The following is a 13,621-nucleotide window of genomic DNA, read 5'->3' as shown; positions in this document are numbered from 1 at the left end:
TTTAGATGTTAAAGGTACTAAGATAATTCATGCTTATCTGATGGGCATCATTTGGAGAGAGCCCGGTATCGTGATTCCGCAGGCGGGGAAGAAAATGGTGATAGCCCAACACCTTCTGCAATTCCAATACATTCTTCGGGAGCTGAAATATTTTGTTTAAGACATTATTTTGTACGCACATAAAATATTGGACTCGAATCATTTTTATATAGTTGCATCGAACAGTGGTTCTTCCGTCATAGGTGTGGTTGGACACCCAGGTTCAAAAATACTAGGTATGAACGGTGTAGAATACATTCCAAAATAATAATAAATCAGTTCAGATAAACTATTTATTTTTTATTTACTTTCCTCTTTTTCTTTAATCTCATCTTTATAACACAAGAAATAATATCACTCATGACCTTAATATACATGTTAGCTCAATCAGATTCATCAGCCACTATGTATATGGATGTGCAGCAATCGCCGCGCACATTATGTACATAATTAATACCAATTTAAAGAAAGGAGATGATACTTATCAATATCACATTTTACGAAGAAGATAGGGTCCCGATTTTCGTGTCGATGCCGACGGCACGCACTCATTCGCCACCAAAATTAGCGGGACAAACTCAAAGATAATACGAACTAAAAAGAATGCTTCACAATCCCCACGCCATGCCGATCTGCCTCGCTTCCACGACGCGACCCCGTAGCATCAAAAAAACGTTGCCAAACGGGAGAAAAACTCCCCTTTGCCCGTAAGAGACAACACAACACGATGGACCTGGAGCGCCGCCACTTCGAGTGAAGTAGAGGCAAAGCCGATGCATTGTACGGGTCGAAGTGGGGTGGAGTCGCGACGCAGAATGAGGTAACTGATCAAGATTGTAGGCGGGAGTGCTGCAAATGAGAGGAATTAACAATCGTGGTACTGGAAGTTACCACAGGGGGGACTCAGATATTTTAACCATGGTTCAGCAGGATATTTTCCCCATGGAAACCGATTTCTGGACAGATTAGAGTCATTAAAATTTGACATTTTTAATTACTTATTCATTAAGGGCTGGAGAAGAAATGTTTTTACATTTTTGCAAAGAAAAAAAGTACTAAAAACAAGAAAGTTCTAATTTCAAAGGGGGGGGGGGGGGGGCTCAAGTCCCCCCTTGCCCCCCTATATGGGCGCCCTTGGCTACTGGTACAATACCTGAAAAAAAAGAGCAATTTTTAATTTGTTTTTGTATTGTGTATTCTCATGCCAGGTATGTGTTTTCATCCAAGTAAGAATATTTCCGGGTGATTTTCAGCCGCATTTTGCTTGAAGATAATTGGACTTTAAAGGTCTTGAGTACCACTTGATACAATGGTTGGATTCTTGAAATATATAGTTCAGTGGCAGAAACTTGAGGCTCATATTGCTCAGTGATGCAGTTATATCCTGGAAAATATATATAATTGCTCGTCTTCCTCTCTCGATCTTCCCCTTATAAATTCAAGAGAGAATTTCAAGAAAGCTGGTTCTTTAATATATTTTTCCTTATGGCGAATCGAACAGCCTGCGAGCTGTCTGGCGGCCGGTAAACGCAGGCCCGCGTCAAACCTGATCGGCGCCGGCGTGCAAATGTCTTTTGAGCGCCTTTTTGCGGTAGCTTTTGGCGAAAATATAGAATGAAGGGAAATATGACATAGAAAAAAATACGTTTTGGGATTTAATTCATTAAAAAAACAATGTGTAGGAATGTGTATTTAATTTTGGATTACAGTGTACGTTTTTACTTTATATCTAGAAATTATTACGAGTTCAGTTGCTTCTCTGATACGCTAATGCATTGTGGAAAAAGAAAATATTTAAATATCAATATTAACGCCGCTCTAAATATCTCTCTAATCTCTAATTGATGAATAACTAATCAAACATTTATACCTGTTAAAACATGACAATAGAGGGTACTAATTTTATTTCCAAATTGAAGTATACAGGATATTTCACCTTAAAATCTGAAATTGAAATCCCCCCCCCCCCCCCCCTTCAGGTAAAACCAAAAATTCTAAATTATAGAAGGCATTGATTATGATATCTTCAACAAATACATTATCCAAAGCTCTTTTTTTTGACACACAAATAGTTAAAGAAAGGGGGGGGGGGGGAGAGAGAGAGAGAAATCCCGTAATTGATCAAATCGTTACTTTTTGGAACTAAAAAGTTAACCAAAATTGTTGTCTACAATATACAAATATTACGCACAAGTAAAATATATGCAAGTGGGCTTACAGTTTTTTTTTTTTTTTTTTGTCTGTTAACATGAAATAGTCAAATTACCACGAACAATAATTGCAAATCATAAAAAGACATATTGCACAAATTATACTACACATTCACCTAAAGATCCAAAATGGGGAATAGAACATTTTTTGCGCCTCATGTGTTCAGCATTGTGTACTAAGTACTTTAGACATACCGAAACAGCATTCACGGCTCCACATTAGGAAGAAAAATGCTAGTGCATGCAGTAATAAGCATCACGTGTTTTCATTGCAAAAGATTGCGCTTTTGAACAGCATATTTAGTCTCAACAAGGCAATAATTTTTCGTTTTAGATAGGCAGCGAGATGCTTGCTTGTTTCAATGAATATTGTGATTTCACCACCACCATTTGACATAATCAGAGCCTAATGAACCCATGGTCCTTAAAATTCCTTTATTTCTTCCATTTTCTGAGAACTTCCACATGAAAAATGTGCAGATTTTCTTGTGGGAGGGGCACCAAATTTTGACTTGATCGAGCCCTGGATATAATGAAAAGTTACACTTTATTTCTTTGGTTAGAAAGATTTTCCCCATTCAGAGCATTTTTCGTTGGTAGAGCTAAGCGCCTTTTTAACTCTGGCGCCGTCGTGCACGCACGACCTCGCACATAGGGACGACGCGGCCCTGGGTAAACGCTGCGTTTATTAGTGCGCATCACATCTTTAGAAGCAAAAATATGGATTTTAAAATCATTTTAGTAAAAATCCTTTCTTTTTTTCACTAAATTCTAAACACTTTTAAAAACACGAATTTAATATTGCCAGACATTTTTGTTGTTGACAATATCGTGCCAGATGCAATTTTTCACGAAGAAAAAAAAGTATTTTAGTACGTCTGTCGTTTTAATATTATTATACTTATCCTGATATGTATAATAGCGAATGATCGAGTAACGCTCCTGACGTCATCAACAATAAAACTCATGCCATGACACGATAATTTGATAATATTTGTTGGTAATGTTTGACATGTTGGGAAATGCTTAATTTTGACAAGACGGGACTGGATCCGGTAACTTAACTGTTCTACTGGTAATACTGTCATTTTTGGAGAATAAAGAAACAAAAAAAGTGGTCAACAATGAACGTTGTCTACTGGAGTTTAGGGTTAATCCAGTGGAGTTAATGTTAAAATTTCAACTATCAAAATATCAACAAACATACAATTCAGTAAGTACCGCCCTATAGCCAGGGCTAAGGCAGAAATACATGAAATACACCGCCAGCTCAGTCAATTCCACTGCAGTCCTCGGCTGGAATTGACTGAGCTGGCGGTGTATTTCATGTAAACATACAATTGCTTCGTTCAAATGTAATCTTCACCACCAAAAATTTTCACCCGTTATACTTTGACGGGCGATTTTCTAGTACGTGAATAAGTACAAAATTAATTTGACAGACAGGAATTCGGTTGCTTACTCGACAGATAAACCGATAAGCTGAGACCACACGAAGGAAGTAGTCCTAGCGTGGTGCCCAAGTTTTGGGTGAAATTAGTCCCCTCGCTTTAGAATTCAGAATTGTTTGTCTGAAAAAAAATTTGCAGTGATTCAAATTGTTGATCGCTTACTGAGTGAGGAGGATAGTTGAATCGAATTCCAGAAAGGGCATAAGTCAAACTAATGAAACTTTTCAGGATTCAATAAAAAAGTGTTTATTTCATTCATAAATTAACTATATTCTACAAGAATTTTCTTGACAAGTAGGATCATTACCTTACTTTAAATTGCGTTTTACTTCGTCACTGAAATTTATTAATATTTTTCTTTTTAAATTCGGTCTTACGTCGTTTTTGCAATTAATAGCCTGAAAAGCTAGTTCAGAGTGATGAAAACGTTGATCAAGTGAAACAGATTTGTTTCAAACTGACTTATGATAATTTAAAAAATATATAACAAAGTGACAAAAATAACACTGCGGCTAAAAAAAAAACCCTTTAAAATGATTCTAACATAATTCTTGTTGATTTTTAGGTAAAATGAGCCCCTGAATCCAAGTATGATAGGTATATGTAGGGACGTAGGGGTAAGAAATATGGGGGGAGGGGTGCCAAAGTCACTTGTGATAGGCCCCAAATTTTCTCTGCACGGCCCTGGTCGTACCGAGCAATGAACAATTAATGCGAGGGAAATTACCTTATTCTTTTCATATTTATAACCTAGATGGCAGCACAACTTACTGTTTGAACAGAATGTTGCGCTGTTCCATCTCATATCAACAAGACACCTGATCATCTCTGATTATAATATAGAAGGACACTTAGTTGCAATTAATATAAAATAATATTTTTAAAAAGTAGTAACTGCTGATCCCTTCATGATCCACTCTGAAAGTTTTTGGCTGTATTCACGAAATTACATTTAATAACGTTAAGTTTTTCCATTATTTTTAAAGACATTATCTTTAAATTTTTTTAATGTAAAATTTAAAAATATTGTAAAATATTTTTTTTCTGAAAGTTCAAGTTATACCGTTCTCAATTCCTTTGCTCAATTGAGGTATTTTTAGACACATATTAAGGACCTGATTACTGAATAGGTCAACTAGGCTGTGACCTAATGTCACGCTTTTTAAGGCCCCCCAATCGCAAAAATTTTTTTAGCTCCTGATATCTTAATCGGGCTCTGCAAATATTTTCACGGATTCTGCAATCATCAAGGCGTTTAAGTTAAAGTGCATTTAAATGTCTGTAAAATCAGCTATTTTACAAATCTGTAGCTTTTACATGATATTTAATTGATTAATTTGATTTGTAGAATTTAGAACACTGTCGGAATTTTAAAAAAAAAAAGATGCTTTTTTAAGAATTTTAAAAATTACTCATTGGTTATGAATGATAGTTTTTTTAAAATATACACAATGTAAATTTAGCAAACATTTAAGGAGCAAAAGAGTAAGATTTCTGAAAGTTTCATGAAAATCTAAGATGGTCCGGTTGAGGTGTTTTTTTTTTTTTTTCCTTTTTTTCTTTTCTTTTCTTTTCTTTTTTTTTTTTTTGAGCAATCACGTATTACTTATTGTTTTTCCTTGACCGTAGTTGATGTCTTATTCTCTCTCTCTTCTTTTTTTTTTTTTTTGTTGATAATACATTTCTTCTCGCGCTTTGGTTGAAAGAAATATGGCGACAAATGAAACCAAAAGTTCAATCACACTGTAAAGAATTCTTAATGAATGATGAATGGGAAATTTATCGCCAGTTTGGCATGTTCCAAGTTGTACGATAGTTCCTCCAAAAGTAGCTTTAAAGTGCAAAGAATCCGCCAAAAAGTAATTTAGGTTGTCAAAAAGAAATTCATTTATTCAATTTGTATGGAGAATATTTGATACTAATAATTTTTGCACATGTGTTGAACTTTCTTAAAATAGAAAAATCTAGCAAATTTTAAAACAAACGATAATAGACAAAACCGAGGGTTGTCACCAAAGAAATCACAGCTGAAATAAATATATGAATTAATTTTATACAATCAGTGCTGCAGGCGATAAATTCCTACGAAAAAGTCTGCAAAATATTTATTCAAAATGAATAAAAAGCATGAAAAGCTAAACTGAAATTGGTGTAACATAACAACTTTTAGAAACATTGAGTGAACACCTGGTTGCAATTCTTAATTAAAAAAAACTTTTAATTTGTCAGAAACGAATATGAGTTTTTTTTTTTTTTTTTTTTGGGGGGGGGGGGTCATTTGACACAGAATTACCCAGCAAGATCAAAACGAGTGTGTTGTAGCCATCACGAAACTTTCTTCTTCATCTTTCTAAAGAATTCTTGACTCTTACGCATAATTACTATTACTAAGTTTTGCTTTTCGCAGTTATAGAGCTTGAATATGCCACCTTGTGACAATTTAAGAAATTAGTCGAAGAGGTAAAACATTGTAATTTAGCGCGAACAAGGTCTCATAGGATAGGTCACATCCTGCGTAAGAAGGTTGATCTTGTTTTTAACTTTTTCAGCAGCCATTAGGGAAAGACTGCAGCGCCTCCTACTGTTTATAAGAACTGTGAATTCGAGAAAAAGAAAAATAAGAACAGAATCAAGAACGGAAACCATTGGAGTGGAAACCATTTGAAGAGCCTTGATTAGATACATTTTTTAAAAACAAATAAAAGCTGTCAACAGATAAAACCTTTAAATCATTGAGAAATTTCTTTGATCGTGTCGTCGGCCAACAATGAGATCGCGTGACAGGTGCAGAATTTTATTTACAGTTTGCCGAACAAGGTTATAAATCGAATCTCGAGTTGTGTATAAGTTAGACTAAACTAGTTACAAACTAGTAGCCAAATAACGAAAAAAAAAACAGTTCTTCCAATCGGCATCAATATTTTAAGTGTGCAGATATGTTTTCCTCACCAAAATTGAGAAAAGAAAAAGAAAAAATAAATAAATAAAATCCAATTCGAATTAATATTTTCGGTAAAAAAAAGTCCCACAGAATGAAAATAGGCTTGATGAAATCCTTGGCAAGGATCGAGTTTTTCAACATTTTGTTTGAACCCTAACTTTCACTGCGAAAATTTCTGCTTCGCGATTTTTTTTTTTTTTCCAACTTTTGGTTTTGTTCATATAAAATTTGAAAAATCCCCAAAATTTTTATTTTTTCAATTTGACGGTTCGTGAAAGATACTTCTGTTATAATGTTTTAAACACCCGTTTCTTCTCTAAAGTACGACTTGTTTTACGAAATTATTTTTTTCTATTTCACCATCACATTAAAAAAATTAATAATAATGATTAAGAAAATAACTCTATAATTTTGTATGAAATTTAGATTTTTAGTAAATTCTTGTCGTTCATAGATTTGCTAATAATTTAAAAAATGCATAATCAAGTAGTTACACTAATTTGAGTCCTTTTTTTTTCTTCCAACTGTCCAAAAGTTAAGGAAACGTATGGGGAATGGGGATTTTGGGGATGCGTAGAAAATACAGCCAAAACACATGAATTCAGAACTTATAATTATTGAATTTTATAAGCTTACATTTTAGAGGCAAAAAACAAATGGAAAAACATTGTTCACTCTTGCTCCTATTTCAGACTAAGTTTTACAACTAATTTTGAAAAAGAAGAAATACTCCATGAGTATTTAATAGATGGCGCCACTACATTCTGAGTTTTAAATTAAACCACCGTATTCCGCACGTTCAAACCATCGAAGAATGTGATTCTGTTTCTAAAAATTTCAAAAACTAGGAATAATCAGGGGGCGGAGGTAGACTTTTGTCTCTAGGGGGCTAAGGACTAGTTTGGGGAATCAGGGAAAGCAAATTTTCTCCTCCCCCGGATGCCACGAACATACTAAAATTTTACATTTGTTTATGTATTTTGTTGCTTTCTTCCTATGATATGAAAAAACATGTACCATTACCCGTCCCCCCCTCCCCATGGAAGCCTTTGAAATTACAGGCCTGCTAAACCCCCAGCCAAAAAAGGGTTAAAATTAAAAGAGGAAAAGAATGTGTGTGTGGCAAGGTTGGTAGGACGATTAAAACTAGTAACATTGAAACTGCTGCCGTTGCCCATCTCCCCTCAAGTTTTATATCAAGGTTTTTCACAGAAAAAAAGAAATCGGGTGAACTTATAAAAAGTAAAATAATTTTAATACGAAAATTTTATGGGAAATTCATTGCTTTAAAGGAAGGATATCCTTAGTGACGTCAAAGGAAGGATGGAGGATGTGTAAGATCCATTGATACTCCTTTGAAAATTTTCAAAATTGAAGTCTTAAAAACGCAGCTGAAATCAATTTTTGGTGGTGTTAGGCGAACAGGGGTCAGTGTGTGTAGGGGAAGGGGTATTCAGGGAAATTTCAAAATTTACATTAGAAATCACACTTTCATGCATTTTTTGGTAATATTAGGGGAATGGGGTTCCTTTGTAATTTTTTTTTTAAATTTAAGTCAATTTTAAGCTATAGTGCTGGTAAAAAAAATTGCATCACCCTCGCATTTTCACAACCATGGGATTTTGTGAGAAGTTTTATTCGACCGATTAACGATGAATGTATGTGAAATTCTACAAAACTTATAACTAAAATAAACATTTAACAGCAGGAATCCGATAGTTGTTTACGTAGATCGGTGCTGTTTCCGGGCCAAGGCAAACTGCTGACCCCATGCTCATTTTTCCCATTTCTGAACCTGCGCGTGAGTTGAGAGAAAAAAAAAAAACTTAACCCCATGTCAATTTAAGTCTAATGGCAGGATAAAGGTTTTTAAATTGTTACTTACCAGTTTTGCCCTATGGCACGGAGCAGAATTATCCTGGAAAATGACGTTTGGAACTGAAGTAAAGTGATCCCGAATAGTAGAAAGCAATTTCTCCTCCAAAATGCCAATATACACCTGAGCGTTTACTGTTCCTTGCAAAAAGTGAAGCCCACCAACTCCTTAATCAGAAATACATCCCCAAATCATCTGGGATACGGGATGCTTCACTGTGTGTTGAATGCAGTCGGGATGATAGTCCTCTCCTTTGCGGCGCAGGTGATGCAATTTTTTTTACCACCACTGTATCTTTGGTGACTTAATGGAGCTTGGGGCTTCTCCTGAAAATTTTCCTCTATAGTAGAAGATCTAAAAAACTTAACTTTAGGCTGTGGGTTATCATTATTCTAGACGTTATTCTAGTTGGGATGGAGTGAGAGGTAGTGATGCAACGAATAGTGATTTAGCCATTTACCGAATATTCGACCATAATTAAAGCCGAATATTCGGCTCTTCGGCCGCCGAATAGTCGATAATTTTCATTTTTATCAAAAAGAAAAACACAGGTTCCATTTAAAGCACAATTTTGTATGGTTAATACTTAAATATGCATTATAAAAGATAAATAACAAGGATTTGGAGCAAAATTTTAAAAATTCGCTACTATTAGTTTAAACTTTAAAATTATCTGGAAATATTCCGAAAAATTGCCAAAAAGTGGAAGATATATCCTCAGCAACAGTTTTTACAGATCAGAGTTCTATATTTAAGCTTAAAAATAACAATCAATTTCTATTATTGGCATTATTTCATAAAGCTTCTCAATTGAGTAAGAAAAAGAATTTAGACAAACGGAAATGATTCAGCATCGAATTGCCTCTCATAAATTTCCATCCTTATATATGTTTATCAAAATTAACAAAATAAATTTCTCCATTAGAAAATTTAATTTCTGAAGTTATAATAATAGAAAAAATAAATTATATTTAGATAAACCTGCAGACAATATTGGTGCATGTGCCTTGAAAAGCCGCCTTGGACAAAATTCGGAGATGCAATTTTTAACAATTAAAGACAATGAGCACTATATTACATTGCAACTGTTTTGATACCAGATTCAAATTGGTCTTCGATAAACTCAAGCCAAGGACACAACAGTAATCTAAAACATTAAACACAAAATTAATTTGTTGGGATATTTTCACGAAATTTAAAACATACCACAAAGTTAAGCCTCATCCTAAAAATCTGCTCGAAGTGAAATGAGAAAAACCAACTATTATCTTTCTAAAATCGTTATTACAAGGAACAAAACGGTCGTTAAATAAATATAAACATAAATGATAAATAAAGTGGTGAGGATAAATTCTCTAACCTATCTCAATCAGCCAGAAAGTACCTATCAGAACCAGGTGTTCACTACGTATACCTTTTATTCTCAAAATCTATTTTTACGGGGGGGGGGGGGGGGAGAAAAAGACCTATCTACAGAAAATGCTGGAATTCTTTTTTTTCCTGCATCAAACTATGCGTAAACAGAAGAAACTTCGCTCTATGAATTACATAACTGTTAGCATTACAAAGAATATTTCTCAAAATGCCATATAACCAAAATTTTTAATGGTAATTTTTGTGAGTTATAATCAGGGCTGTGGAGTCGGAGTCGAAGAGTCGGAGTCGGACTGATTTTGGGGTAAAGGAGTCGGAGTCGTTAGAAAACATGCCGACCCCGACTCCGACTCCGGGCTTCTTTTTATCATTCCTTTTCACTGACTCTCCTTGCATTTTTTAAAAACTGACTACCAATTGGTTCGATTACATGTATAAAAAGATACTAATGAGAAAATAACTGCCATTATGGCAATCAGCTAGCTTGAATGCTTATCGCTGTAGCCGTCCCCTAGTTTGCTTGCTTTCTAACTTAACTAACAGCAACTGTCAGCAAACGGTTTTGTTGCCTAACATTTTCAAGTAATCACTTTCAAATAAAAATAGAAATATAGTGTTTTGTTCGATCTCAGTTATAAAATAGTAAAAGAAACGTAACAAATTAGTAAGTCGAGGCCCGTAGCTAAGGTTGAAACGTTTGAGGGTGATCAGCAAATTCAAAGAAGTTCTGGCGCGAAAGCACGAATCCAAAAGATTCGATGAAATAATCTCATGTTTTTTTCTTTAATAAGACTATTTCTATAAGCTTGGTTCTCACTAAAAAGTATGGAACAAAATAAGTGTAAATGATTTCTTGATTACAACACTCAATAATTGCAGTTAATCTTAAAATCTTCATATTAAGGTTAATTCTAAAGCAGCCAATAAAATTTAAATTAAAAATTTAGTGAACAAGAAATATAGGTATAGTAAAAGCTATTCGTACAAATTTGTATACCGCCGCATTTTGTGTAAAATTAGCTCCTGACGTATATGTGCCCTATTTTCGACGAAATTTTATTGATGAAATATAATTTAAAATATATTCGCGAAAATTTTCAGAATTAAAATATTTATATTTTTTATAAACTCTGAAATTAACTTTGGGTGTCATCTATCAGATGGGTGTAACACGGGACAAACCACCCCCTCTCAAGAACTTGGATTTAGAAAAAAAGCTTTTTTCCTCTCAAGTTACAGCTTTAAAAAATTGAAAGCACACGATTTGATCAGTATCTATCTGTTAAACATTAAAGGGGGGCAAATTACAGATAATCCTATTCAAATTTTTTAAAAGGGATTTTTAAGTCATCTCACTTTTTAACTCGTAACTATTGGAAAATTTGATTTTTAAATTGAATTTCCAACGTTGTATGCGTCTTGAGTTTACAATAAAAAACAAAATGTGAAATTTTCATAAAAAGGAATTAATGTTAGAGGTTTTCCCTCTTTCCCTGACAGGAGAGAGGGAGTTGAAAAAATACAATTTAAAAAAATTAAAAAAATCCGGAGTCGGAGTCGGCCATTTTCCTTCCGACTCCGCAGCCCTGGTTATAATAGAAAAGAAAGAAAGATTAGATTTTTAAAAAAAACTTAAATTTTTATACGTATTTTACTGTGTGAGAGAAAAAAACTAGCCATTGCCTCATGCATGATTTATGGTTCTGTTTTATCTACTGAAATTCTAGATAGTTAGAATTATTTTCAAAAGATAAAATAAATATCAACCTTCTTAATATGTAAGAAAAAAAAAGAACAAAAATTCCGACTTTAACCGAAAATTTTGTATGTTTCTAGTAGAGACATTTTTATCTGTCATTCATGCCTTAATGCTGGCAATGTAGAAATAGTATAACAAGATTTTATTTAAATTAGCTGCGTCGCCCGGCTTTGAACGATCTACCTCAAACATAAAAGTTATGGCAAGCGACGCGTGTTTGACAATCAGGCTTGAACAAAAAAAAAAAAAAAAAAAAGCCAAATCAGTAAAATTTGGCCGCAGATTGTGGAAAAAAAAAACAAGAAGTAAACATTTTAAACCCCCCGATTACAGGAAAAGCCTTTAAACAAAAGCCAGAATTTTACTTGTTCATATTCGAGAAGGGGAAAAAATGGCAACAGATCTTTTATCTCAATGATTTTCTTCACGCTACAAATTTTAATTTAAGCATTGTTACGGAAAGTTGAGATGAAGCATTGAATAAAAATTTGAACGTTGGAAAGCCTTCAAAAATGTGAGATTTTATGTCGAAATTTAAGAATAAGAATTAATAGTTTTTAATTGAAATATCCGCTAATTATTATCGGAGGATTATGTTAAATAGCCAAAAATAGAGATGGGGAAAATTACGAATCCATCGATACCTGGTTCGATGGTCAGTTCACTGGCGTTCGGGAGAAGTAACACGTACATAGATACATAGATAGGTACATATGCTCAGTTTTTAATTATATAAGATTCCCCATTAAGCATGGTAAGCATAAATAAAAATACTGTAACGGATTCGGTGCGACTTCCACTTTCTTGAAATGAAGACACAGTTCTTGATAAAAACACAGGAAATTTATTTACACTATGTACAGGAAAGATCTTCAACAACTGCTAAATTATTCATCAGCAATTAAGCAATTATCACACAACACCGTAAACTCAACGTTTACACACGTATTTACTTCCAAATACGAAAACAACACAGCGAAATGCCTCGCTATAAACAGAGCAAAAATGCACTCAGTTCGAAAATCTCAATCGAAACTAACTGTTTATCCATCGCTAACGGCTTAAATACACCGAAAAGAAATTTCTCAAATATTCCACACGCTTCTGTAAAGTAGTAGACCGTTATCAATGAAAAGAAAGAAAATAGGGGTCGTATATTTTAGCCGAATGAAAAAGGGGTTGTATATTCATTACGGGAAACTATTTACAGGTTACGTTCCTACAATAATTACTATTTACAGAATTTGTAACAATACATAAAACTTTCAGCGTGTGATAATGAAATCCATTTTTTGTACAGTATTTGGCTGAGGCTGAACTAGGCATTCGGTCTAAGCTGAGTATTCGTCACTTGAGGGAGGGGGGGGGGCGCATGGAGCTGCTTCGAAAAATGTTCGATAATGAAATCTTAAAGACTCGGGTAATCTTTAGTTAATCCTAATGCTATATTCTTCCAACGCATTGGAAACAAAATAATTTTCACCTTTTTGTTTTTAGAACACAGATGAGAAAAATAAAGTAGTTAAAAGTTAGTATTATACGGAGAAACTAAACTTTCGAGCCAAAGAAGTGTCATAACAACAAAGTAAAAACTTATTACAGTTACTATCATACATTTATAACAGTGTATTAAACAAAACCATCTTTTAAAATTCGTGTTTTATCAAAACCGTGTAATGAAATTCAAGTTTTGTAACGAGTAATATCGAAATTATGTTATTAATCGCAAATTTGCTATCGTGTAATATCGAAACTGTGATGTAGAAGTACTGTGTTACGAGGAACGCCTGTAACTTGTTCGATGTATTTTGGAAGACGCATCAAATAGAACACGCACAAAATGGTTCTTTTTTCCAAACTTTTGAATAAATTTTAATGCATTTAAAAGTGCGCTTAAATTGCCGATTTAAGTTGACTTGACGCATCATTTCTTCTTATTCGTGTGTTCATTTGTTTGTATTAATTCTTTTA

The sequence above is a fragment of the Uloborus diversus genome, chromosome 6 (assembly GCF_026930045.1).
Source record: "Uloborus diversus isolate 005 chromosome 6, Udiv.v.3.1, whole genome shotgun sequence".
NCBI classification, from domain to species: Eukaryota; Metazoa; Arthropoda; class Arachnida; order Araneae; family Uloboridae; genus Uloborus; species Uloborus diversus.
This window is presented reverse-complemented; position numbering follows the sequence as displayed.